Raw genomic sequence first — 26,231 nt, 5'->3', positions numbered from 1 at the left:
TAGCACTGAGTCCCACAGGACTCCTACACACAGAAAAAACTGCAGGAATTAGTCATGCAGCCAATCCGGTGGTCAACTTGTGAAGAGAAGGGAAGTCGTTTGTAAAGGAAAAGTGGTTCCTAGAGCAAATGATCAGTACTCACCAGGTCCACCTCCAGGTCTAACATCAAGTCTACCTCCAGGTCCAGCTCCAATACCCTCTTCAGTGAGCAGACCACTCCGTCCATCTTTAACTAGGATCCTAATATTTTCTAATCTTCATATGACAGAAACAGAGTTTTAAGTCAAATTCCTATTTTACTTGCTGGTCTTTCTGCCTAGCTGGCCCTCTCTATCAGCAGGGTACCATTCTGCTGATGAGATGTCCTCTCCATCACAGACATTGGCTGGTGTTTCTAGAGGTTTCAGTGTGCAGTTTTTGACTATTTTTTCTGAGTAGTGAAACTGAACACCCCTGTGAAGTCTATGACGAGAACGCTGCTGTAGCGCAGTAATTGTTACCAATGCTCCTGGCTGGATATGTCCATGTCATCCTCTGTGCTAGCCAATGAAATAAACTTTCATATTTATTATGACACCTGTTAAGCCCTCTTATAAAGATCCCCCCCCAAAAAAACTACAGTGTCTTCATATTAAGGAAGTTCATTTCTCTTATCTAACAGTTGAGCAAGGAGACTCTGCTACCAACCCATGACATCTGTGCGGTCTTTACAGCTGCTATTATCACCTCCTAGCCAGGACAAATGCTTTTATACAAGTGAGATTCAGAAGATTTGTGCTTAGGCTCCAATACTATCTGTATTCTGGTGACGTGTATCATCAAATACTCAGAATGCCTTTCTGTATCACCTTATCTCACCATTTCTGTATTCATTTATTCTCATAGCTGTCTTTACCGAATGCCTAATAAGTGCCCGGCATTTAGTTAGGCAGCAGAAATCCAAAGGCGAGGCAGAACCACCTAGAACATTTACCCAAAAGTTTTTATTTGGATAATTTACTTAAAATTTTTGTCACTCTTTTCTGAACATAAAATTAGGTCTAGAAATTAAATTCAAGAGAAAGCGTACAAAAGAAAGCATACTTGCCTTGATTTTGTATTGTTTACATCAATCCGCCTAACTAAAAATTATAACTTAATGTAAAATTCAGTGGATCATTGAAGACACAAAACCTTGTCAATAAGGACAGGCTGCTACGTTCTTATCAATCAGCTGCCACATTGATACGAGCTTTCCATCACGTAAATGAAACTACACTATGCAAAGCCATTCTCTTCTGCCGAGTTCTCTCCAACTGGGAATCCCACTTCCTGCCAATGTGCCTCCACCATTTATTTGTAAGGAGCACATAACCAGGAGAAGACTCGTCTGTGTCATTGGAGTGAGGATGGGGTATCTAAAGGGCTGGGGAAGTGTGGCTGTGGATGCAGCTGTTGGCTGCAGGTACGTTCGGCTTGCAGCGTCTACTTAGCTTGTACTAAAGTTCCAGTAGGATTCTGTCACTCTTCCAGAATTTAGAAGGCATGAAGAGAAACTTACGAGGTACCAAGCACTGTATCGGCTGTAGTGGAGGTGTCAAACTGCGTATGATGTATGTTATCTTCCCCCAGAACTGTTTTCTTTTCCCCTAAGGAAACAAAAAGAAATGGGGCTGGCAACACAGCTCAATGGGTGAAGGCGCTTGGCTGCCAAGACTAACGATCTGAATTTGATCCTCAAAATCCATATGAGGGAAGGAGAGAACCAATTGCCTCAAATGTGTGTCTGACCTCCATATATGTAGTATGGTACGTGCCCCCCTACACACTCACAGAGACACACATGGACACGCACACTCACACATACATACATACACACACACATCACTAAATACAGTCATTTTTTAAGGCTGTTGTGATGAAGAAGATCTGAAGGGCTGGCATTGTATGTCTGTATTTTCCCAACAAAGCCTGAGTTTCCTGAGTCACAGCTGAACTCTGTGGTGTTCTGCTCCTGCTCCTCTCCTGGTCAAATAATCGTGGTTGTTTTCTCCCCGCTTTTCGCCTGAAGAAGCATTTTGGCATTCAGAAGACAAAGCCAGGTGGGTCCAAAATGATTTTATAACAAATCCATGTAGCTCTTTGCCCAAGGCAGACAGTACAGCCAGTCAGAAAAGTCTGGAACCGCTGGTTCCTGAATCCTTTTTCTGTCCATAGCCAGCCACAAGCTTGCTCCGCAGTCTTAGAGAAAGCCCCTCTATTTTCTACCTTAGTCTTGCCCTGTGTTATGTCAGACTGGGAGATCTCCTCCCAGGTCCTGCCAGTTCTACATCTCTAAATCTGGGTTGGTCAGTTTGACACTGTGAAATAATAGGTCTAAGACTCTGGATGTTTGCCATGAGCCTGGTTTCCTTGCTCTAGATCTGTATGCTAAAAACCAACCCAAATTCAGACTTTTAAGTTATTTTAGCTTAGTCTATGTATCAGGCGCACCATCTTTGATATTCACATGGGGATCCAGTCCTCAGATCCTTCAGGGAATCCACACTGGTGTGTACCCGCCTTCTACCACACTAGTGTGTGCCAGCCTTCCAGGGGCAAAGCAGGATCTACGGCTTCATCTTCCCAATGCTGGACCTTCCTTCTCCCTCTGGAAGCTGGGAACTGGTCCAAAGTTCATCGAATATGCCGAAAATACATCCAATCCTAAGCAAAATTGTCTTCCTTTAGTTTCCTCTAGCTGAGAAAGAAAAATAAGAATTGGAAGTTTATACTTTTAACACATATAAAACTTATAATTTGTTAAAATTATAAACACCAACAGTTCACACCATTTTTCTTGTTAGGGCTACTGCTATTATGATGAACACCATGACCAAAAGCAAGCTGGGGAGGAAAGGGTTTATTTGGCTTACACTTCCACATCCTAGTCCTCCATTGAAGGAAGTCAGGACAGGAACTCAGACAGGCAGGAACCTGGAGGCAGGAGCTGATGCCGAGGCCATAAAACTTACTGGCTTGTTCCCCTTGGCTTGTTCAGCCCGCTTCCTTATAGAACCCAGGACCACTAGTCCAGGGATGGCTCCACCCACCATGGGCTGGTCCCTCCCCATTAATCACTAAGAAAATGCCGTACATGCTTGCCTCCAGCCCAATCATATGGAGGCATTTTCTCAACTGAGGCTCCTTCGTCACTGATGATGCTAGCTTGTGTCAAGTTATCACAAAACTAGACAACAGACCATATCTCCAAATCTCAATTTATTTTGTTTTAACATTTATGTTAACATATATCTTCACATTTTATCTACAAGATACAACTTCTTGGGTCTGTAAGAGGTTTTATGAATATGTACAGTCAAAAGTCAAGAGGGATTTCCCAGTCTTTTTCAATAACGCTGCTAAAACAGGAGGGATTACAAGCCTGTCACTCATCCTGACGTGACATCCCTTGTCAAGTGTCCTGCATGATACGGGGACTTGCCTCTACCATCTACAAGAAGCAAAGGGAAATATCTGGACTGAAGTATCAGAACAAACTCTTGGCAAGCTGAGAAATACTTTGCATGTTGTCTCAACCCGACCCATGATTGTTTTAGGACAAGTATCCCACTGTGGCTGGACACTTGATCTGTAGAATTCCTTAAAAGAAAGGAGTCAGGCAGTGCGAATGTATCATATGTTCCACAAAGATACAAAACGTTCTGGACATGGTCTAGCTCTCAAGGAGTCCTCGGGCTAGCTAGGTCACTTGAGTACTTCTAAAAATACGACGGGATAATGTTTCTGGACTTGTTTTCATGAGACACCAGACCAATTAATAGACAAAGAAGTAGCCATCATCAAAGTTTGCTTTAAGAAAATTATGCAGTCTTTATTGTGTGATTCTTATGCATGGAGTCTTCCATTCGATCTCTGTCCCTAAATTCAAAGCTAAACTGCGCAGCAAGATTTGGGGTTAACGTTATGTATAATAGGACATTTTCTAAACCAGACATTTTGAGCCTTCATATTTGCTTTTTTCCCCTGTAGTTGTAAATTTGCAATGTGTTCCTGCTAACACTGTGTTCTCAAGTTTCCCTGTGCGCCCCCCCACGACCTTAGCCCCTCCCCCAGTCCCAGCATGCTGACCTTACTAAGTGCAAGAATATCTCTTGGAAGCCGCTTCCATCCAACAACACTTTCTAGAATTCCATGTATCGCTCGTTAAACATGCTTTTACATTCTCCTATGCCAAAGGCTAGTTGTTACAGATAGAGCCTTAAACAGCACAGGAATAGTCCTGTCTCTACAGACGTGACTGCCAAAATAGATTTGGACACGAACCCAGGGGCACCAAATGGGGAAGCGATAGAAAATCCTGCGGAGGCCAAGGCAGAGGCTCCTGAAAAAGGAATCTCACCCCAGAAACAAGAGCCAAAGCTCTACTCAAGCCTGAGTTCTCAGCTGATACAGACAGTTCCCACTGGGGTCCAAAACACAGGTCTTCCCATTCCCGCGCATGCCTGAGTATACGGGGTGTTCGTCATGCAGAGGCAGCCTGCATAGTCCTTGAATACTATCAGCAGACCTGAGCCAAGTGCTGTCTTAAGCTTTTTATACACACCTGTGGTTTGGTTTGGTTTTTTTTCACTTAATCCTCGAAACTTCTCTTCCAGGTCGTATACAGGATCACACCTGTTTTCTAAGTATAGAGAAGGTGAGTAACTTGTCCAAGGTGGCATAGCTGTGACTTTGGGAGCAGCCTTTGAATTCGACAGCCTAGCTTAGCCTTCGCTCTCTGGCCCTGACCTCCTCTGTACCTCTGTAGCCCAGCATGTTTTCTAGGGTACCCCCCAACACCCTGCTTTGATGTGAAGAGTAAGGGGAAGTCTTTCCATTCTTGCAGTTACTAAACCCTGTAACAGGAAATTGGTGCAAGCACACCCAGACACAGAGTGCACCCTAGCCTGGTCGCACAGAACTCTAGCTCCAAGCACCCATCAGGAGTGTTGCCAAACCTCCGGGATGCAGAAGGATCCATGTTGGAGGGGGTTAGTTTTGAGTTGTTTTTTTTTTTTTTAACTTTTTCGGGGCCCACCACTCCACTCCCAAACAAATACAAGGAGACTTGTTCTTACTTACAAATGCCCGACCTTAGCTTGCCTTGTTTCTAGCCAGCTTTTCTAACTAAATTAGCCTATATTTATTTAACTACGCATTGCCTCTGGGCCTTTTACCTTTCTTTACATATCTTCCTTTCCTTCTTACTCCATGGCTGGCTGTGTGGCTGACCCTGGCGTCCTCCTCTTTTTCTTTTCTCCCTCCCCGCTTCTCCCTAGATTTTCTCCTCCTGTTTAACCTCACAGCCTGCCAGCCTAGCCTGTCTCTTCTCCTGCCTCGCTATTGGCCATTCAGCTCTTTATTAGACCCAACAGGTGTTTTCGGCAGGCAAAGTAACACAGCTTCCCAGAGTTAAACAAATGCAAAATATAAAAGAATGCAACACACCTTTGCATCACTAAACAAATGTTCCACAGCATAAATGAATGTAACACATCTTCAACTAATATTCCACACCAGTGAGAGGAGGGGATCCTGTTGTGTTTAGAGAACAGTGTCCTAAAAACTTAACCACAGGTCAGGAAAGGGAAGGGCCCTTTAGCCCTGAAGTACAAAGGAAGTCGGCTGCTTCAGGACCAGCAAGACAGCTTAGCAGGTAAAGGCACTTGCCCCCAGCCCAACGGCCTGAATTTAACCCTCTCAAGCCCACATTCTCACAAGTTGTCCTCATACACAGGACAAGACAGATTAATAAAATACAAAAGATATGTTGCTTCAGCACCCTGAAAGGTGACGAAACTGCTGCTGTGCTTATGAACAGACACTGAAGTTTTATAATCCACATTTCTTTTCTGCCTCTTCCACTCTGAAGCCAGGAGGGAAAAATATACCCATTGTACTAATTAAATCCTACCTGACGATCTGGTTCACACTGGTCTCTATTCTTTGTGGGGAACAGACAGAGAACAGGGTATTAGAACTACTAACAAAGCGGGGTGGGGGGAGATGAGTTATCAACAGAAGCAACATTTCAAGTGAGAGCCTGCCAGAAGGAATTGTGCCTGAGTTTAAAAAATAATGGCGTGAGTGTGTGTGTGTGTGTGTGTATGAGTGTATGTGCATGTCTGTGTGCATCTATGTGTGTATGTATGTATCTGTGTGTGTATGTGTGTGTCTGTGTGTATGTCTGTGTGTGTGTCTGTGTGTGTATGTGCATGAGTGTGTGTGTGTATATGTGTATCTGTGTGTGTGTCTATGTGTGTATCTGCTTGTCTGTGTGTGTGTCTGTGTGTATATGTGCATGCGTGTGTGTCTGTGTGTATATGTGTGTCTGTGTGTGTCTATGTGTGTATCTGTGTGTGTATGTGTGTCTGTGTGTGTCTGTGTGTATATGTGTATGCATGTGTGTCTGTGTGTCTGTGTGTATGTGTGTGTCTATGTGTGTATGTGTGTATGTGCGTGTCTATGTGCATGTGTGAGTGTGTCTGTGTCTGTATGTACATGCGTGTGTGTCTGTGTCTGTGTCTGTGTGTGTATGGGGGAGTGGTGCAAATTATCCCTCTGGCTAAGAAAGGCGGCAGCACACACATAGGAGCCTCCCCTCCTCCTGTCTGAGGAAGGAGTTAGGTAGATGGAAACGCCTTCAAAGAACCTAAGATGTGAGAAATGGAAGGCATAGCAGGCTGGAATTGTCACTGGATATTTTTAGGAGAGCTTATTTTGCAAGCTAAAATTACAGAACAGAACAATGTAGTCAATTAAAAATATTTCAGGATGAGTTTCTGGCCTTGGGAGAGGATAACAGGAGAGTCATAACCGGTGACAAAGAACCAGAAGAGACTACCATCCCTGCAAAGCACTGGTGCCACTTTAAAATGACATTTTAAAATAAACTGACTTATTCCCCAATAGTCAGATCAAGTTGTCAACAAAAGGAAGTGGCTTATAGAAGAATTCAGAACAAGGACTAAAAAATTTTTCAAGGGAGAGTACTATTCATTATTTAGGCTCTATATTCTTCATTAAAGGGTCTAGCAGGGGTGGGACTATAAGGCCATACACTAAAGAATCCCCACACTCAGTTTTCATGGCCTGTGGGGCACCCCTATCTGGTTCCTGTCCCAATGGAACCCCATACTTCCTATATCCATGTAGGGGTTCAAGAGTTATCATTGACAGATGAGAAAACTGAGATGTGAGAAGGTCAAATATATTTATATGGGCTCTCAGGTAAGAGTACAAATATATTTATATGAAGGGCATGCAGGTAGGAGTGCAAGGCCCATGCTTTCTTTCCAAACTGCCTATAGGCCACAAGTTTCAGTGAGGTGAAATGTGAGAAAAAGTTATTAAAGAATTGAAATCTTGGGCAGTGGTAGCGCGTGTCTTTAATCCCAGCACTTGGGAGACAGGGGCACGCGGATTTCTGCGAGTTTGAGCCCAACCTGGTCTACAAGTGCTAGTTCCAGGACAGCTAGGACTGTAACACAGAAAAACCCTGTTTCAAAAAAAAAAGAAAGAAAGAAAGAAAGAAAGAAAGAAAGAAAGAAAGAAAGAAAGAAAGAGGGAGGGAGGGAGGGAGGGAGGGAGGGAGGAAGGAAGGAAGGAAAGAAAGAAGAAAGAAATAAAATTTCAGTTATCTTGTCTTGTTCTGTCAAACCTGTCTCTTAGGTTGCCTCGACTCTCAGTGACTGTAGGTGTACCCACATCTTCTATTGTACTTCTTGTAGAACAATGGGGTCCATCATCTGCACTGAAACTTCTAGAAGATTCCATTACACATTGTCTATCTTGGTTCTCATCCAGTGATTGCATCATTTTCCAAAGCCTACCCTCTTTTGGCACATTTCTTTCCTCTGGACATGACTGTCCTCATCCACTAACAACCAGAAGAGCCACCATGGCTACTCTCTCACACTCCATCTGTCGTACCCTCCCCCACCCCAGGATGCTGGGCACATAATAGATGCTCATTACAACTGTAAAGAATCAGTCACTCTCTAGCCTGTTCTCCCCCTCCATGATAAACATTACCCAATTATGGCCCTATGAAAACTTACATCATCTGCTGTGGGAAACGTATAAGTTTCATAAAACATGATATTTCAGTTACCTGAGGTTCAAATTTCTGACTTTGTTTGAATCCGGTGTTTTCTTACTTTGTACTTTTACCAGGCCTCCCGTTGCTCACGCACTGACAAAGAGTAGTAGAAACTAGCATTTATGGAATGCTTATTGTGTGCTGGGCATGCTAACTTGTGCGTGTGTATTATCGATCTTCATAATCACTCTCCTCAGTTTCTAGCCCAGGAGACCAAAGCACAGAGAAGTAAGACAATTTTCCCAAACTCACACCGCGAGGGGTAACATTAAAATCCACCAGTAACACAACTTGAAGAATGTCATGTGGTATAGTTACAGAAATGATTGTACAATGGTTTGTGCTTTCTCCCCGATGGCTATTCAATTGTAAGCATTTTGCATGACTTTTTCTTTTTAATCTCCTCAAAACATTTTTGAGGTTTATATTATTGCATTTCTAATTAGGTTAAGAATTATTAACCTAATTCTTAGAACATGCTTGCCTCAGTTTCCCCTTATAATAAGGAGAGCACGAATATCGTTGCAAGTATTACTCTAGTGGAAAGCATACGAATTAGCCCACGGTGTATGGCAGGGTCTGTCACTGCAAGCTAGTATCACATTTGACCTGTCACTCTGACCTTCCTTCCTCATTAAGGTCTCCATTTTAAGTTGCAGACGCTCACTCACTAGTGACTACAGAGGTGTGATAATTTCTTTCTAACATTCAGGGTATGGATTAAAATAATAATTGTTTGACCAAATAATGAAGAAATATGTGAAAAATGGCTCAAACTTGTATAAAACATAATTGCCCCTAGTACCGTGACCGGAACATAATTTAAGGTGGACAAGCATTTGGTAATTAGTGTATAAATAAGTGCATGCAGAAAAATGAAAGAACACAGCCAGGAAAGAAAGGGGATAGAGAGATGCTGGGAAGCAGGGTGATGGAGTTTAAACTGATCTGCAGGAGACAGGGAGGGAGGAACTCCGAGGCACGGGATGAAAAGCACACAATGTTCCAAAGGTCGTGTTTTAACACTTCACCTCATGCACAGAAAACCTTGTCTATTTAAATGAAATTAATATTTCCAAAATGCACAGAATGAAATCACTTAAAAAGCAAATAGGGCTCACGTCCAAGGTGAGAGAATCTCATTGAAATGTGAGGAAGGAAGTTTATGGCCAGGTTTGTATTTCATCCTACGTTTCCCACGCTTTTCAAAGAGCCATGTTCTAATTCCTCCTCTAACGTTTGGAAGGAAGTATGGCAATTGTGAAAATAGATGTTCCAAATATCTAACCTAAATATTTACATTCTGCTTTTTTAGTTAAACAATTGGCTTTGTTCTTTAACATTTAGGTCAAAATACTTAAATGTTTTAAAACATCAATAGCAGGAGGATATGGGTGTTTTTATTTCCACTCCATAGTCTAAACTTACAGGTTTTAGCAAAACCTTCACAAGAAAAGAATTGGAGCTTTAAAGCATAATGCACACACACCCTGAAAATAGGGGGAAGGGAGGTTGCTGGCAACACAAAGGCAGCCCCCTTCACCTCCCTCAGTTAATCCTGGCAAGCTGTGCTAGCCCTGATGAGAGTATTCTCAACCTCAGGGGAGTGAGTCCAGTGGCTCCTGATGCATCAGCATCCTCACTGCGGAGCATTCTTGAGCACTCACAGGACACGGGAGTTAAACCCAGACAGGAGTGCCAAGCATGTCACACCTCAACGCCATTAGCTTGGGACACCTGGCTTACAGAACGTGTCTTCCCTTAAGGCGGGAGACTGCTGTTCCTGCGAAGCTATCTTCTTTTCCCTCCATAAACTGAAGCTGTCGCCTCGGAGAGCAGAGTCGAGCTAAGCAGGAAGGACTCACTATCAGGGCAAACGCCAAGAGGACTCTTTTGAGGTTGGGTCAGCATGGCCCAGGAGTAGCTCCGAGATTCAGAAGCAGAGGGGACACAGGCGAGAGAACAATCAGAGTTTGTGGCACCCAGTGAGCGACAGGCGCACCACTGCCACCAAGTCAACAAGATAAAACTGGGTGAGAACAAGCGGGAAACGCGAGCATCTCCCAATAAACCTCTCTCTTTGCTGCCTTTGTTACACTGCTCTGGCCCTGAACTGTGTGTCAGTGCCTTGGAGCAAGCCCTTGAGCTGAGCTGTCCCTCGAGTTTCCATTACTGCTCTTGTCCACACCAGAAGCCAGAATGAGACAGGCAGGTAGGTATGTGTGTGTGATCAGTTGTCCTGAACTGGTCACCTTTCTGACACCGTAACTGAGTCTTTGGTTAAAAAAAAAAAAAAAAAAAAAAAAAAAAAAAGCCACTCAAAGGTCTTTTGCTGCATAAACTTCAAGGAAGCAGCCAGATTCTCTCAGTCACCTCTATCAAACCTGACTTGGGCATCCAGAGCTGAGTCATCCGCTCGCTGACCTTCCACTGCGGCTCACACTACTGGGATCAGGTTCCACCTGTACCAATACTTTGTTGATGACAACAACAGTTTACCCTTGAAAGCTGAGTGACAGGGGCAGCAGCTGACAGACAGGCTTCCAAACCAATTATAGGAGAGACCAAGAAAACTGAGGCCCTACAAAAAGGGTCATGAAGGCCACGAGGCCAAGCGGGTATTCCAGTGGGCACCTTTGTCTGCAGAGGTTCCTGGGGTTGCCCGGGGTGGGGTGATGGATCAGTTTCAACAGCAGCAGAGGCGTAAGTCTACATTGTCACAGAAGGAATGTAGATCTGAACACTGAGGGTCGTCTGCACATATCCACACTGGTGAAGGAGAGCAGACCGCATAGATCTCTAAAGTTGACACAGAGCAATAGCCACCACGATCCTTTCTAATCCTCCAGTTCTCTGTGGGAAAGCTGGCTTTGTCTCCCTTTTGAGAGAGGACAGACACAGCTTCTGCTACATCAGAAGGCCCTTCTGCTACTTCCACACAGCCCTGCCCTCCACAACCCCACGGCTGGACCCTTCTGTGAACTCATTCTATATTCCTTCCACTGTCTCCCAGTACAGACAGAGAGCTTTTCCTCTCGTTCCTCAAGGGCATCACCCCATTCCTGAATCTCTCTTCAATGGGCAAGAGGGGAGCTCTGACCCATTGATCAGGTCATCAATCGGGCTCTTGTCATAACCTAGCAAGCCTAAGCAGAAAGTAAGAGTGTCAAGGTGGATAGTAAACTACTCCTTAAGGACCACAGGACCTAGACTCTAGTTGGCTGCTGCTGTGTGTGTGGTCTACAGATGGCGTCTCCAGGGCTTTCTCCCCCATCACCCTGCTCGTGTCTCCGGCTTGACGCGCTCTAGGGAATGAGTGCCGTTGGCACAGAGTCTGTTTCCTTCTGTACCTGGAGCGTCAACTATCAGTATTTCCATTAGTCACACATATTCAAGATTTCACGTCAGTTCTCAAAGACACTTTCGGTTCTAGACTGTGTGCCAGAAAGTTGGTATAGTCCCAGAAGAAGACAGGAGTTGGTCAAGGTCGCCAGGTTTCAGTCTCTATTTGTTTAAAGTTAGCTCTTCTTAACTAACTGCCCACAAGATGTTATCTCTCTCTCTCTCTCTCTCTCTCTCTCTCTCTCTCTCTCTCTCTCTCTTTCTCTCCTCTCTAAAATATAGTCTCTCACTTTACAGGAAAGAAGAATTCTTCAATTTCAGTGAAATAAATTGTAGGGTAGTCTTGGGGTAATTAGTTTGTGTTTGAATAATCTAATCTTATAGGCATCGTCCTTTGTTTGGCATGATGTTGGAACCTCTGTGGGAGCCATAGCTTTCCCCTGGGTGAGGAAAGTATTCTCTGGGTTCCCATCAGATGACGTCCAGTCTTTTCACTATGTCGTGACTGAAGTTTCGTCTTCTACAAAACCTTTGGATCCTGACACACGGTGAAAAGGGGTCCTTTGCAAAGCAGAGAAAGAGCACAGGAGAAAGAGGAGCATTTGTGTGAACCACCAAGATAGGTCTGTGTGATAGAAAAGACAGAGCAGAGCCCTGCTAGATGACTCACACATTCCAGGGGATCTAGTGGCTTTCTCCTTGCCTCACAAGAATCCAGCTTTAGAGAAATTATACCGCTCCTTGCCCACTTCAGCCCCCTTAAGCAACAGCCTAAGACCAAGTGGTTAGAAAGAGGGAAGAGCAAGAACACAGCCCCTCCCCTCCTCCCCCCTGGAGCCCTTTTCCATATACTGCTCTGCACTTCGTGGAGCAACTGGGAGGCACTCTGCAGTCATCCGTCAAAAATGCGCTGAGAACCTACCTCACTTAGCCCTAGGGGATGAGCAGAGTCTCACTGCCAAAGAATGTAAAGATCCCCCTCCCTCCTACAGAGAAAAAAAAAGATTAAAAAGTCAGCATGAGCAGGTAAATAGGTGAATGCATGCCTTCACAAAGATTTTAGCCTGAACAGATCCATGTGCACATCCTGTCTCGACCCCTCACCAGCTGAGCGACCCTGGGTAAACCACAAAAACCCCTCAGAGTGGAGGGAGTCTGTAGGGATTGAATGAGATCCCAGTTTCTTTGTTCTTTGTTGGTTGTTGCTGTTTGCTTGTGTGTGTTTTTAATCGTAGCGTGTCTGAACACGATAAGGAGCTCAGTGAGGCTGGGAGCAGTCACCATCCACAGAAAGGAGGCCTTCCCTCCACCTGCAGGTGAACCAAGGCTGGCAGCAAGATGCTGCGAGTCCCTTTGCCTCCCTTCCACACACAGCAGAACACCCGTCCTCCTGCCCTCTATTCCAACTAAATGATGGAATTACTGATGGGCTACAAGGGGCCTCAGAGCGCCTTATTTAGACAGCTCTACTCACAAGAGGACCTCTTGACTCCCTCTTTCCATCCTGACCCCCCTCTTTCCTTCTCCCACTCCCTCTCCCACCCTTTCTCTATGCTCTCTTCCTTCCCCTCTCTCTCTCATTTCTCAGGCTGACTTTCTTAGTAAATCACCACTTTTGAATTCCTTAAAACCAATGAGTCATGCACCAGTCCGAACTTGTGCACATTCCTGTCCCATTCAGAACCCTTGCCTAATAAGTTTTTAGTTAATAATAAGACATCAGGCCAAGAGGAGAACTCAGCTTAAACGCACACACATGGGAAGGTGTGCATAGAGAGCTTCCCCCAAAACACCCTTTACCCATGGTCCCTATACTTAATTCTAATTAAGTATACAACAGTGTGACATGTAGGAAGTACCCGCTCCCTCTCTAGAGCCCTTCTGGGGAAACAGGACAGACACTGGGAAACACTGAGTGGCAGACATGGAAACATGGAGGCAGTGGAGCTTAGGTCAGGTCCATCAGTGTTGGGGAAAGAGGACACCCACAGGCTATGACTCTGGGCAGGGAGCAGAGCCCGCAAAGCTCCATGGGAAGGGCCTTGAAGGGCAGTGGGGTGGCAAACAATGACTTGATTTCAGAGAGGACACTGGCAGCAAGTAGAGATGCCAAAGATAACAGAGAACATGATGCCCTGGGACCAGAACTCCCTGCTGCTCCCTCCACCCCACCGCAGGCGAAGGGACCAGGAACTGAGCAAATCCGATCCGGAGATGTGCTTCATGCTACGAGCTCACCCACCTTACGCACGTTTATCTCAAGTGGGAATGGGGATGCCCCAAGCTCAAACAGACCATGTCAAAGGCTGGCAGTGAGCTGTCACCCTCACAGGCCATACAGGCAACTAGCGGAAATGGGGAACATCTAGCGGAAATGGGGAGCATCTAGAGAACACAGAACTACCTGGACTTAATCATTTTAAATTCTTTTTTTCTAAATATTTTCATGGTCATGCCTTCCCAAGTAGTATTGTCAGTTCATGACCAGAAAGTATATTATTTTTGCTTTTTGTATGATGATGTCTAACACAACTACTCATGTTGACAGAAGGTATGTTCATAAATACTTGCTGACTAACTGCCATGGTTCTGACTCAGGTCTGAAGGCTCACACACAGACCGCTTTCCAGAACCCCTGACTCACTCCTCTACAAAGTCCTGCGGGCCCCTGGGTGGCAATTTCTACAGGAAATCAATGACCTCATCCCGAAACCTTGTTCAATATGATGGGCACTATGCTAGAACCTTAGGAGTCATTACCACCCTGTGCTAAAACAGAGGTCAACAGCATTGAGAAAGTATCACCCTGGGGGGAGCCACACAGTAAGTCCTGAGAGGAGACAGCAGCCTGGCTCTACCTGATGCCACACAAATTGGGCAGTCCTGCTCGATCAGTCAGAATAGAGCTGAGGACAAGGTAGAGAGAGCTTACCTAGCATACACACCACTATGGGCTCAGGGCCAACACACACACACACACACACACGCGCACACACACACACACACACACACACGCACACGCACACATCTTGCTTAAGAACCAGACAGAGGTGGGAAGGGAGGAGAGAGGAGGAAGAGAGAGAACAGATTTCTACACATAACCCTCAACAGACACCTCACAAGGTCAGAACCAGATTATTTAGCCAGCCAAAACAGCTAAAGCCCTTTTCTCCATTCCCCAAGAACCAGGGCTAACTGAAGGTCAGATGTCTTCAGGTTCCCAAACACCCTCCCTGTAACCCTACCCCTGTGCACCAAGAGATTTAAACAATTGAAGCCTGAGGTCATTGGTAGCTGGACTCATCCCACAGGGTGCAATCCACTGCGTCCGGGGACACCCGCCACTCAGAAAGAAGGACATGGCATAGGAGCCTCCCCATCCCTCTCCAGCCCTGGCTCACCTCCACGAGAACCGCTGTGGCTAAGGAGCAACCGGCCAACTTCAACACCGGCCCAGCTCCCACAGCACACTGGCTCCGTGTTCCTCAGGATGGGACTTGGCTGGACCACAGGAATAACATCAGCCCCACAGCAGCACCAGGAAGGCAGTGTGTCCACAGTGTTGTTTCTGGAAGGGTGGGCAAGTCTGCGCCAGGGAACCTGAGGCCACACCAAACTGAAAGAGGCCCTTGTTGAAACGGAGCTGTTGCTTCACGTTCCCAGTCCCAGTAGCCTGAAGCCCACTGCTTGCACCCCACCCCCATCGCATCTGAACCTGAAATCCTACAACCACAGCCCTGAGAAAGCGTGGAGGTGTAGTGACTTGGTCACTTGTGGACAAGGAATGAAGAAAACAAGGCAGGCGATGTGAAGAAGTAGTGGGATCTGCGACCATGCAGAAATGGGACTGTGTTAATTAGATAGGGATGAGAGGCTGTTCAGGGGCTGCTACACAATCAATTCAGACAAAACCAGAACAATGCTGACTGGGACATAAAATCATAGCTAGACGATTCCAGCACTTGGGAGGTATATGCAAGGAGATTGCAGTTAGGGCTGGCTTGGGCTACGTAGTGAGTTCAAGGCTAGCCTTGATTAAGGTATCAAAACTCAGCCTCAGTAAGGTAAACTCTAAGAGGAAAAGAATCTTTACTTTGCCTTTCTTAAACAAGATATGGTTTGGAATTCTAGTCAGCCATTTCTCCCAACCTAGAAAAGGTTTATCAGACCTCCTGAGTGCTGGGATTAAAGGCATGTACTCCCATGCCCAGTGCCTAGAACAATTCTTAATGTTTTCTTTTTGCTCTGTTTTTTTGATATCTGATTAGAGCTTTGATCACTTTTATTTGTTTGTTTATTTTTATGTGCACCAGCATAAGGATGTCAGATCCCTTGAAACTGGATTTACAGACAGGTGTGAGCTTCCATATGGGTACTAAGAATTGAACCCAGGTCCTTTGGAAGAGCAATCAGTGCTGAGCCATCTCTCCATACCCCTGGTCACTTTTTTTTTAAACCACTGTATTTTTAGATAACTCATTCATAACCATTACAGTCTGAGCCACCAACAACCCTGAGCCTAGAGCAGAGGTCTCCAAAGGAATATGCCCTTGATCGTAGCTTCTTAAGCTGTGGGCTGCAACTCCACCTGAGGTCATATAAGGGAGTGCAGAGGTCACAGCCTTAAAATGTTTCTGAGGGCACAGCGTTCCCTGAGCCTTGCAGAGGATGATTCTACCATTATTCTATCATTTACAAAGCTCAGTCACCATGCATTCTCAGCACCTGTGTAGCTAGGAAGCTCCACATTCACCACCATGCACTGGAAAGACAAGCTTCTCTGATTCAGAGTGAGAGCAGTGTTTATTTGAGACTGACTATCTAGAAGACAGCTTGATGCTGTATTAATTTAGCTAAGTAGCAGTATTCAGTTCTACCCTAGGGATTACAACCTTCCCACCATGTTTTTCTTTTGAAAACAGGATTCAAGTACCAGGGGTATACTCTCTCCTATAGGCTGGGTCTGACTCCAAACAGAGAGCAAGCAGTTGGTCACTCCATCACCGCAGCGCCACTATTGCACATCTTACTTGTCAAGTTGGTATCGCAGATCATAGAATTCATAGCTGGATATGACCACTGATGCTTCCCCGGACCCCAGCAGCCTGGGACTATGAGAGCTGCCAGAAAGGAGGAGGCCTCCGTCTCAGTTCTAACTTGGGGAAACAAAGAATTTTAATATTTTCGTATCATAATTCCTCAGCATGTGAGTATCAAATTAGTATTCCTTTGGATTGTATTTTATTAGAATGTTTGATTTCAAAACTTGCCGTGTGAGTTGCTGACTTAAGCTTCATTTTACAAGAACATTAAATGAATTTTGGCTTGGAATTACGGTAAAACTTCCAACGGCCTCAAACACATGTCTCCATTTTGGACTATGTATTTATGCAAAGTGGCATTCTCTGCATTTGACAATTAAATCAAAATATCAATCAACCCTAAGAACACTGAAGATGCTCTACATACTGCAGTATAAAACATTCACCCAAGATTTGATTCCTTATGTAAGAATGAATAAGTATTTCCATTGTATCATCATGCAAATTTATTTTAATCTTTAATACATTGTAAAATTATATATATTCAAAATAAATATTTTCAAATAAATTTCTTTATAATTTCTGCAGGATTAAATGTTTCACTGACATATGATTTTATATACCTATGTACCTTAGGTCATGTAAAAATATCTCAAGCATAGAAGTGTAAGCAGAGACTGCTCATTTGTTTCCCAGCTTCCCAGACCTGAATAATCACACCAAGACTATATTAATTATAACACTGCTTGTCCAATGACTCAAGCATATTTCTAGATAGCTCTCACATCTTGGATTAACCCATTTCTATTAATCTGTGTATCGTCACAAGGCTGTGGCCTACAGGTAAAGGTTCTGGGCGTCTTTCTCCTTCTGCAGCTACATGCCATCTCTTTGACTCTGCCTACTCTCTCTCTCTCTCTCTGTCTCTTCCAGTTTGTCTGTGCTCTGCTAAGCCACTGGCTGGAACAGTTCTATTAATCAGCCAATAAAAGCAACACATATACAGAAGGACCTCCCACATCAAAGAAGGTGCAAATGGGGAGACATTTAACAAGCTCTGAGTGCTCCACAGTGGGTCGGCAGTTAGATTTCCACATATCCTAATCTTTAATAAAACAACAAATCAAGTAATGAGAAAGAAGCTTAAGTGCAGTCATATATACTACATACAGACATGACTAGATGGAACGGCACCTGCCCTGTCTGTCCTGCACCCGCACATCCAACCTTCCTTGAAGATAGAATGTGGGTTCCACCAGTAGGCATGCAGCAGCAGGCCCACTCACGCTTCCTTCTCGGTAGAGCAGAGTGAATTTCAGTCTACCAACTAGGCAGCGGTTCTCAACCTGTGGGTCGTGACCCCTTGGTGGGTGAAAGATTCTCTCACCGGGGCTGCATATCAGGTACTCGGTATATCAAATATTTACACTATGCTCCATAGCAGTAGCAAGATTACAGTTATGAAGTAGCCAAGAAATAATCTTATGGTTGGGGGGGTCACCACAACATGAGGTACCGTGTTAAAGGGTTGAAGCATTATGAAGGCTGAAAGGCGTTGTGCAAGACGTTGTGTAAGTGGCTCCTTTCATATAACTCAGAGCTTCAGAAAGTAGATTCTTCTAATGTAGATGAAAAGTTTATAACTCATACTAGTGAACCAGTTATGTGAAGTCAAAAGGCAAAAGAACAGTTAAGCTGAGAGGTGACTGTCACCTTCTCTCTCTTAGGGATACGCTGTGATGGCCTCTCATTGGGCAAATATCCTCATACGAACAGCTATGCTTACTGTGTCTCTTTTAGGTAAAGATGACATTCCAACAGTGAACAGGAAAGCAGTTACCTCTCTGAACAAATCTCTAGTTTTGAAAATGGGTATGGTTGGCAGCCTCTGCAACAGTCTCACCGGATCTCACCAGTCTCCTTGGTTACCACGCATTTTGGATAATTCCGTCACCTTAAGTGTGAGCCACAGGTAGTGACTCTAACAAAGAGAACAGGGATTAAGTACCCAGCCATGACGTCCATCCTTTTCGCCCTCTCTTTCTTTATAGAGAAGCTGAGTAGACACTAAGTCCATGAAAACCTGAAGCCCGAAAGCAGGCGTGAGAGTGAACTTGGAAGCAGGTCCTCCCCTAGTCTGGCTGGAGGCCTGGCATCGCCCCAGCTGCAACTTAAGAGAGACTCTGAGGCAAAAGAGCACAGCAGAGTGTCTCCTGGAATCCTGACCCTCAGAAACTATAGGCAATAAGCATTTTCTTTTTCGAGACACTGGGGCAGAAGTGATTTCTTACTTCTGCAAGAGCTAGGTCATGTTGTACAGAAATCTTTCTGGGTAGACACTGGGAAATAATAAGAAAATGCTTATTTTCATTTTTTTTAAATTTTCTATCTGTACACTCTAAAATACTAGAAAGAGAATTACCTAATCTATTTAAATATTTCAAATGAAGGCTATTCAAAGACTTAATGCAAAGCTAAAAATATAAAATAAACAGTCTCTAAAGAGTTTGCAAGAGGGACTAAAAGGTAGGAAGTTACTAATTAAACTAATAAAAGTCTGAAAAGAGTGCTTCAGAGTTAAAAAGAAAAATCGTCCCAATAGATACATCTACAAAATCACCCCTGTACCTCAGGGAACACTGCAGAGGAAGGGGTGGAAGATTGTTAGAGCCAGTGGACCAGAGTATTCGCTGGGAGACTGGACACACTCCTAGGAGTGTCAGAAGCTACACCCCTAAAGTCTCACCAACATGGCTGCCTAAACATGAGCTAAAAACAGACAACAGTAGACATGCCAGAGTGGATGGGGGAAAGCCACGAGACCTCAGTCCTACACAAAGAGCTACAGACAAGTAAGGAATTCTGAGAGGGAGGAAAATAGCCCTCCCTCTCAGAACACACCAATCGACTATCCAATACCAAGTGGTCAGCCCTGAAAACACACATATGATTAACACATGCAGACTGAGCAGGTTGCATTTAGGAATGCATATACATGCATCCACACAGGTATGCAACAACTGTAATGAAAAAAGAGGCCGTGGATTGGAAAAGAGAGCAAGGAGGGCCTGGAGGGAGGAGAGGGAAGGGGAACAATGTAATTATGGTATATTTTTAAAAATAAAAGAAAAAAATTCTAAAATGAAAGAAAACAAAAAATAGTGTCTTGTATTTAGTTAGTCCTGCCAAGAAGCAGACCTTCAACAGGAACTGTATTTGCTTGTGTGGCAAGATATTTTAATTAAAACTAGAAATCAGAATAAACTGAGCTTAGACGCAGTCCTTGAACATATCCTATCACGGAGCATTAAATGAAGGTTTTCAGAGATGTGAAAACAGGGCATGGGAGCCAGCTTGCTCTGTAAAGTGCCTGCCTTGCACTATGAGGACCTGTGTTTGATCCCCCGAACCCATGTAAGAAAAGTGGGGTGTCGTGACTGCTTGCAGTCTAACCCTGGGGAGACAGAGACAGGCGGATCCCTGGGCTTTCTGAACAGCAGATATAACCTACTTAAGGCACTCCAGACCAGTGAAACACCCTGACTCAAGACAAAAAGGTGGATGACAACTGAGGAATAGTGCCTGAAGTTGCCCCCTGTCCTCTATACACATATGTACACACATGCATGTACATCCACACATATGTGCTTTGGTACACACATGCATATACACAATACATAACAAGAAAATGTATAACAGCATTTTCAAACACATTGCTTATTTTGTTTTGAATTTTAATAATTTATGGGCAAAAAATAAATGTGTGTCTTTAAATATTATCTACTGACTCTCATCTTTGTATATTTCATCGGGGATATAATAAACTAATCTGAAAAAAACACGTAGCTCATTGGTTTTTGTCAACTTGACCTAAACCTAGATGTATCTGGGAAGAAGAAATTTAACCGAGAAAATGCCACCGTAAGATTGGTATGTAGGCAAGTCTATGGGGTATTGTCTTCGTTAGTGATTGATGCAGGAGAACCCAGCCCACTGTGCGTGTTCCCACTCCTAGACAGGAGGCCCTGGGTTGTCTAAGAAAGTAGGCTAGTCAAACCATGTGCAGCAAGTCAATAAGGAACACTCCTCCATGGTCTCTGCTTCAGTTCTTACCTCCAGGTTCCTGTCTTGAGTTCCTGCCTCCAGGTTCCTGTCTTGAGTTCCTGTCTGCAGGTTCCTGTCTTGAGTTCCTACCTTGACTTCCTTCCATGATGGACCATGACATGGAAGTGTACACCAAATAAGCCCTTCCTGGCCAAGTTGCTTTTGATTGTACTGTCTTATTATAAATGATTAAATATATATTTAAAGAGGACATGCTCAAGTTACTTCTGTTGGATATATGTAAACTGGAAGAGTTCAGGTATCTCTGGCCATGGCAGGGAGTTCCAGTACCTTCCCTTGGTTGGGACAGCCCTTCCTTCTAAGTCCTGCACTTTTAGCTACCTGAAATTCTCAGTGCTCCTTGAGCAACCTTTGCAGTTTCCCATAAATCCGTTCCCACAGTGACTCCACACCCTCTATTCAGTGAAGAATTCCTGTTTATTTTCTAACACTCAGTGTCCTTGTCAATCAGTCAAAACACCTTCCTCTCCTCTCTGGATAATCTCAAGTCCCCTTGGAAATATTTCACAGCAGGACTTGTTTCTTTTCCAGCCTTTACCAGTCTTGGGGTTTTCTGTTAGAAAAGAATGGGGTGGGGGAGGTGAGTGGGAGATAGGGAGGGAAGGAAGGAAGAAAGGAAGGAAGGAAGGAAGGAAGGAAGGAAGGAAGGAAGGAAGGAAGGAAGGAAGGAAGGGAAAGGAATTAATTTAGCATTTAGTCCACCAACTATTCTGTTGAATAGATGCAACAATAGAAGAATTAAGTTTTTTCCCTATAGCTAGAAGTCCATATAGCAAGCTGAGAAGGGAATTCCCCATCCTCTCTCCTGGCCAGCTAGTCTTATACCTCACAACCAATATTCAGCCCAATTAATTTTTTCAAAAAATACTTAATGGTGCTGGAGAGATGGCTCCATGGTTATAAGCACTCGCTCTTGCAGAGGACCTGGGTTCAGTTCCCAGTACCAATGTGGTGGTTTACAACCATCCATACCTCCCACTGCAGGGGCTCCGAGGCCTTCTTCTGATACCAGGTACACATCTGGTGCGCGCACACACACACACACACACACACACATGTGCAAGACAAATCTTAAAAACATATTTTTAAAATATATATTTAATGGGCTTGAGTACCAGATCCCACATTTCTGAGAAGAGTTCTCACATATTGTACAAACAGCATTATCCAATACTGAGGAGCCAGATTTTCTGGGAGTCAATTCACCTCTGTCACCTATTGGATCCATAACCAGTTCAGTTTCTTTACTTGGTAAAATACAGGAAACAATAATGAATTATATTACAGAAGTGCAGGGTTGAATTTCAATAAATGTTGACTGTTGCCATGTTGTCCATGTACAGAAACAGTTAAGTAAAGAAGTGCCAAATGAATTCTAAGTCCAGATCAGCTCTGTACCTCTAGTGAACACAAGGGAAGGATTTACCAAGTTGAGGAACTGAAGAACCACATTAATGAACACATATTAAAGTTCTAGCTACTTTTATCAGCATTGGGTCCTACTGTTCAGTACGCATTCAGTCAATTATTTTGGATTATGGAATTCACCACATATTACCCCATAATTCCCCAAACTCTTCCTGCCCTGTAGAGATCTGAATTCCCGTTGCGGCTCAGACCATTCTCTCCAAAGCCCTCTCCAGCTGTCTATTGTTGGGAACAGGATGTGAGAAAACAGTTAATGTGGCTGATGCTGAAGGAAAAGAAAAAGACATGAGAGGAAGTGACAGTTCAGGACCAAAATTCTATCAGTAATGTAATGGGAAATGATTCATCAATACAGCCTCTACGCACAGCACAAAATGTTCTAGGACTTCAGAAAGTACGAAAGGATTCTTTGAAAATCAACGAGTAACAACCTTGGCAGGTTTTAAGTAGAATAAAAACATTTTTTAAAAGTAAAGAATCTATTGCCCAAACTCTTTGTATTGCAGGTAACTAGCACACTGTTAGCTAGCTGAGAAAGGATTGCAGGGCCAGTGAATCAACTCAGTGGGTAAGAGTGTTTGTTGCTCAAGCGTGATGATGAGTTCAAATCTCCATCACTCACAAAGAAAGTTGGGTATGGCGGCACAGTCCTGTAACCCCAGCACTGTGAGAGACAGAGAGGAGGACTGGAACATGCTGCCTGCTGGTCTAGATCTAGGTTCAGTGACAGACCCTGTCTCAGTGGTATAGAGAAGGATACCCTCCACCCTCGTCTGATCTTACACACACACACAACACACACACACACACACACACACACACGAGAGGGGTTTTACAGGCTCATGTAAATGTCCAACTTAGACATCTGTCTCAGGAACTTCACAGCCATCTTTGGGTCGCCTCCCCTTTCCCTATCTATGCACACACTTCTCTGACTCTTGGTCTACCTTCTGAGTTTTATTGCCTCCTACCACAGGCAAGTTCCTTCCACAGAGGACGAATGACCAAAGTCACCAATAAATCCAGATAGACAGCATATTAGCCTGCTGATCAAACCAGAGCAATTTATTTTCCTTAAGGATGCTGGCCAGATTAGAACAACCTCACCCCCACCTGTTCATCCCTGTTACATGCACCAGGGAGAAGATGCTCAGAGCTCTGGTCCCCGACACATGCCTCTTCCTGTCTTCTCACCACGTCCTGCCTTGGAAACAGCTTCTGTACATTTCCTGGCACTGAGCACTTGGACTTTTTGTCATAAGCATCTTGCCTGCTCCTAGAGCTCATGAGCATTTCCAGTGCCAACCTTCTAATGAAGTCATTATTCAATAATCTGTGTGTCCTTCATAATTATGCCATTTCCAGACGTTGCTACCTATTGAAATACAATTATTCTCTTCTTCCTATGTGACTCTTTAGTAAGCATTTCCTTAAGACAGTTCTCAGAAGTTGACAGAGTGAACTGGCAAGACTATGTTGAAATCAGCCACAGCATCATTGCGTCTTCCTGGGCGTCAGGTTTCACAGCCATGTCACCAGTGCACAGTGCCTTTGCCAGTCCTCCACTGCAGCCTGACCTCCCCACCTGGGAAGACACACCTGGCACTGCAGTCGGTGCTGACTCAGATCAGGTCACAATTCTAGAGAATGTCTCAAAATTCCAATTTTAGAAGTTTAGTGAATCATGGGGAAGCTGAGGCAGGAGGACTACATGAGAAATAAGTCACTGTCTCAACCCTCCTCCACCCAACACACACACATGAGCGCCCACAGACGTGCACATACACACACACGCACATGCACACATGAGCATGCACACACACACATACACACACTCTACTGTCTTAAGTATTCAATGTATAGAATTAAGAGGAGCAACAAACACATCTTCACGGTCATTTCTACAAGAACAGCTAACGTTTCTATAAGTGCTGCTCCACTGAACTCCTCTCCTTTCTGTCTTGGTGAAAAGGCCTAAATAAATCTGAGGGACTTTCCTCACAAAGAAGTAATCATGAGATTCGTGTTGGTCCATTCTGAAAAGTACTGTATTTTCAAAAGTGAGCCACGCCCAGAATTAATTCCTTAATATGGGACCCACAGAGGGTTTGTTCATTGTAGCTGTCTGGACCCCGTTCCCAACCCTTCCACTTAGACTTCCCCACAAGGGAGCCAAGTATTTACACCCTCTTAAGTCTCCACAGGTGATTCTAATACAAAGCCAGGATGTGGGAACCAAACAAACCCAACAGTAATGAGGTATTAATGCCAGCTATTCTGAGCCCCTGGCTGAAATTGAAAACAAACTTCACTAAGGGCCTGCTCTTCCTTTCCCCTGCCTCATACTTCCTACCGCCCCCTCCACATCATCTCTGAATTCCAGGCCACCTTCTCTAGGACTGCCAGCGTGGCCAGGAAAGGGTGCAGATTTTCGGGCTCCTCAAAGTCACCACTATTTTGGCATTTTGTTTCCCTCCCGAACCACATACTTATTGAGGACAAGTTCGAACATGGCCCCAGAGTTGGAAGGTACAGAGCCTGCGCCTCTAAGCCATCAGAAGGGTGTTGTGCCATGGAAGGCAGGAGACTGAAGCTGGCAAAGCTCCACTCACTGTCACACACCCAGCGAGCTGGGTCTCCATTATTGCATGTACGTACACCACACCCCTGTCTAGGGTAGGACTCAGTACCCCGACTGGCAAGCAAGACTAGGACTTTCTCATTAAGTGACATGTGTTCAACCAGGACAGCATAGTCAGGAGATTACAAGAGGGGTGTGTTCCCAGTTTCCTCTGCTGCCCAGCTTTCTCGAACAAACGTAAGCACGCTGCCAATATGACATATGTCATACCGCATCCCCAATACAACAGTTACCTAGAGATGAGTTCTCTGCTGGAAGTGATCATGCTGTTGAGGCCTGACCCAGACAAGGGCCCTTTCTCTCTGTGTGTTGCTCATAATTATAGAATCTTTGTGTTTCAAATGAGATTATGCCATTTAGGTTGGGCACATGACATTTCCCTCAAGGCCAAGGCTGAGTAGCTTTCTGGTACTGAGCAGTGACATTCTCCACAGAGAGAGAGACATTCTGAGTCACCTGAATCTGTACCACGGTCCTCAGAGGGAGACAGTCAGTAGAAGCTAGCACCTCCCATAATTGACCTTGGGACCTGAAATTGGATCATTGCCAAGGCTGGTTCCAGAGTCATTCTCCCCTCCCTTACTGTGCCAGAACTGCCCTGGCATACCAACCTTTCTCCAGCAGCCTCTAGAGTGCCTCTGAGGCCATCTCTTCCCACACAGAATAAAGGGATCCTCTGGGTTCTTATTTGCAGTCAGGGGGACTCACGTCTTCAGTTCCCTGGGCTCAGAGAGTGGCCGATCAGTTAGACACAAACCTTGGGCACATCATAGAGAACGCACAGCCAATGCTGTACCATTGAACAACTCTGAACGTGAGAGCCCGCAGCTGGCACAGGCACAGGCCTTTCACAGGGGCAGAACTGGGCTCAAGGAGGAGCAGCCCACAGGTAATGGGACAGCGGATTAGAGGAGACCACCTGGAAGGGCACAGGAAGCCGAGCCCGAACTTTATTCCAGGATACAATAATCGATTGTCTAAACATAGCACGACTGAAGACAGTGGTCAGGGTTTGACAACAAAGCCCGTGGTTTGCCTGCTTGAAAGAACTGTCAGGTTTGAGGAAGTGGGCGGGAAGGATCAAAAGTCCCTCTTCATCAGCCGGCCCATTCGGGAAAGTTGGCTGACCACTGTGAACTGTAAGATGTCTTACCTGAAAAATGGAGCACTAGGAGCTATTATGAAAATTAATGAAATGCAACAGATAAACTAACAGAAGACAGCTGCCCAATAAATCTTACTTCCCTTCTTTATTTATTCACGGGTTCTTTTTTAGCACGCTACACATATGCATGCCGTTATACATTATTATATATATTACATATGATACTATATATATAACATTATATATATATATAGGAGGAGGGGTTGTGTGTATCCCCTCCTCATCCCCTGCTGCTGTCCCCCTTTCTCCACCTCTGTTCATATCACATGCATCCCATTACAATCTTTCCTCCTCTCTCACATTCCCCTTCCTACTTTCATAACCTAAACAAAAGTATAGAAATTTAAATATAAATTACACATGTA

At 44.6% G+C, this 26,231-nt stretch overlaps 1 long non-coding RNA gene across 2 annotated transcripts in view; it reads right to left on the bottom strand.

The window, feature by feature from the left end:
- Positions 1-965: 965 nt before the first annotated feature.
- Positions 966-26,231, bottom strand: part of LOC125407291 (uncharacterized) — a 56,600-nt gene continuing 31,334 nt past the window's right edge. The window contains exon 4 of one of the 2 annotated variants that reach the window (XR_014997954.2): positions 966-2,720. This is a non-coding gene — a long non-coding RNA (uncharacterized LOC125407291). Of the gene's footprint in view, positions 2,721-21,030; positions 21,186-26,231 lie in introns of those variants that run through there. The other variant, XR_015735693.1, reaches the window with a different exon arrangement.

The sequence above is a fragment of the Myodes glareolus genome, chromosome 19 (assembly GCF_982192425.1).
Source record: "Myodes glareolus chromosome 19, mMyoGla1.1, whole genome shotgun sequence".
NCBI lineage: Eukaryota > Metazoa > Chordata > Mammalia > Rodentia > Cricetidae > Myodes > Myodes glareolus.
Note: the sequence above shows the minus strand (reverse complement) of the source record. Positions and strands in the feature narration are given on the sequence as shown.